The sequence below is a fragment of the Formica exsecta genome, unplaced genomic scaffold (genome assembly GCF_003651465.1).
Source record: "Formica exsecta isolate Colony F162 unplaced genomic scaffold, ASM365146v1 scaffold1545, whole genome shotgun sequence".
Lineage (NCBI taxonomy): Eukaryota > Metazoa > Arthropoda > Insecta > Hymenoptera > Formicidae > Formica > Formica exsecta.
Genome location: NW_021848869.1, coordinates 61,593 through 64,922, shown reverse-complemented (window position 1 = coordinate 64,922; position 3,330 = coordinate 61,593).

Here is a 3,330-nt window from a genome sequence, read left to right as displayed (position 1 = left end):
GCGACATTAAAAGCAAATGATGCAAATTTTACTTTCCTGCAAAACACATTGACATATTAAAATTATTTTTTTATACATGCTAATGCAATAAAATATACGGAATATATTTCGATATAATAAAACATAGATTCTCTTTCCAAGAAAGAGAGAGAGGAAGAGGGGGGAGATGGGGGAGAGAGGGGGGGAGAGAGAGACTTGTGGATTAATAAATAACTTTTGATGAATAATCATGAGTTATTTATTAATTCCTACAAGATAATAATAATCATAAAATTTAACTTTGCTATAAAAATGTACAATACACAAGATTCAGTTATATGTATATTTACTAATACAGAATAATTTAAAAGAAAGTTTTCGGTACATCTTATCAATTCACATTATCGGAGGTGAATAGTGTACAAAATAATGCGAAAAAATTCTACGATATCTTTCGATGATGTCGCAAGAAAAAAACACACTTCATTCCTGTTGCTTATATAATTCAATATATGCTGTAATGAAAAAATGCGCAGGAATCTTATAAATCTCTCATCAGTTTTTTATATGCAAAATGTTAATTTCCTTTTTACATTTTTCTACAATTTTCCTTATCTGCTACCTCTCTCCCTCCTTTTTCTCACAACCTGAATATTTAGTTGTTTCAATTTAAATGTAAATTGCGAAGGAAAGTACGAACAGAAATAGACAAGTTTTTTTGCTTTTTCGTGCAAGTTAAAAATACATAAAAATATGCGAATATTTAACCCAGACAGTACAAAACGTCCTCAGGATCATCCTGAATATGTCCAGGATGGTTCAGGATATTTGTAGGATGTTTTAAGATATTATTATAAATATATTTTATGAAAATTTAATATGCATACATGATTACTTTCGGTTATGTAGGCTATTTAATATAATTTAGAAATTTTAAGTATTGTAATAATAAGTATTAATGTCCTATAAATGTCCATTGGATAACCCCTGGATGTCTGTAGGATACCTGCCCTGTCTATTATATTGAATGTCCTTTGGATTTCCAGAGGACATATACATGTGCAATTAATTGTTAACATTAATTTCGTTTAATATTAATAATTGAATTTGATGCGCACATTTTCACATATTCAAAATTATTATTTATTTAATAATTTATGAGAAATGTTACTATGCGCAACATTCCAAAAACCTTACAAAAAATAGTATTCAACCGCTAGTTAGTTTGTTTACCGCTATGCGAAGCGCAAACTCGTATTTGAGATTTGGTCATGAGAATTATATAAAGCTTGCAAAGAGCAACTAACAGGAAATTAAAAATATAATTATTTTTTATCAGTTCAATTTCTGATGCAATCCAAACATAAGGAAGTCAGATATTGGATTGTTTTGAAAATATTACACGACTCAAACCCGGAAGCCAAACCTAAAATATTCATGTACAGCACGAAAACCTCAAATATTAAAGAACGTGAACTATTTTTAGTATTAGATTTTTAGTATTGGCAGTAAATAACAGAACGCAATCTTAATTTATATTTAAATTTTAGAATTTGTTCCTTTTAACGTATGAAAAATATCCCTAACATATCCTATAGAAATCCTTAAGATGTTCCACAGGATCTCCCTGGATTCTCCAGAGGCTAGTGTACGGCTATCATTTACTCTTCCTCAGGACATCCAGAGGAGATCCGAGGATTAAAATAGGATATCCTCAGGATATCCTACATGTATGTCCTGGATGCCCTTTGGACGTCCTAAGGACATCCTTGTGCTGTCTGGGAACTTTTGGACAACAACAGGATGAGAGACAGCGATATGAGGAAATTTATACACTTGTTTCTAGAATAATACAGTAAATTATCTAAAATAAATTAAAATAAAAAATCATTATATAGCGTTCTCTTTCGATAAGAAGCTTCGTCAGAAAAAAGCGGATTATGCTAACAATGAGTGTATGTAAAACATAAAAAACGCTAAGATGAATAAACTATAATGTGATTTTGCTTATACAGTGACTGACAAAAAGAAAAAACCATCTTTCATAAGAAAATTTTGAATGTTTTTGGCTCAAATAATTCTTTATTAACTTAATTCTAATATTTACAGAGCAAAAAAATAATATTTTCTTCAGATTAATTTTTTTCGTTTTTTTTTCAAGAAATGTTCCGTTTAATAATAGTACAAGAAAAAGAAATCGCATTTAATTTTCAAAAAGTCAAGTCGTCCCTAGTTCGTCAAGCTCTTCTAAACGCCGCAAAATAATTTTTCTTGTTGGTTACCCAAGTTTTATCGATCTTCTCATCTAAAATCGACCATAGATTTTCTATGGAATATAAGTCGGGTGATTGTGGAGGCCAATCAAGAAGTTTTATTGCATTCGATTTGAAGAATGTCTGAGTACTTTTCGCCGTATGTTTCGGATCGTTGTCCCGCTGGAAAACGAAATTGTCTTCCAACCCGACTTGAAGCAATTATGTCTCCAGATTTTCGCAGAGGATGTCAATATACGTATTTGTCGTCACTCTATACCATTGATTTTGACTAAATTCCCTACTCCTGACCAAGCAAAGCAAGCCCAAATCATAATGCTGCCTCCTCTGTACTTTACAGTCTGCTGCAAGTGATGCTCTTGATATTCTTCCCCGCTTTTTCTCCACATTCTGAGCCTTAATTGTTTTCCGGTTAAATAATTCAAATTTACTCTCGTCAGACCATAGAATCTTTTTCCAAAAGTTAATCGGCATTTCTGCATATTTTTTTGCAAACTCCAGACGCTTAATTTTATTTCGCTTATTGATAAAGGGCCGTTTTCTTGCAAATCGGCTGTGCAAGTTTGCTTCCCGGAGTCTGCGCCGAATTGTTTTATACGATATCTTTAGCGATATCTCTTGAATGGCCCGTACCGTTAAATATGGATTTTTTTAATTTCTCGTACAATACGCGAGTCGTTCCGATTGATAATTAGTAGTCGCTCAATTTCTTCCTCTTACTGCTCTGTCCACAACACAAAACCAGATTCCCGAAATTTTTTCCATAGCTTTTGCACTTGGGTCTTGCTTATTTCGAATTTTGTTGCTGCTTTTCTTTGCGAAGAACCTTTCTGAATATCTTTTATAATTAATTTTCGGATTTGTGTACAAGTTTGTTTTCTAGTCCTCTTCACACACGAACTTTCTCAGTTGAGAAACAATCAGCGGATGAAACAAATCCGCACTACAAGGTCATATAATAAACAAAACAAAACATAGTATAATTTTGCTGAGCAAAAAGATAATACTTCAATCAATAAGCGGCATTTTAAACTGAGATAGTGATTTCTTTTTTTATAAGCTTTTTTTGTTTCATCCA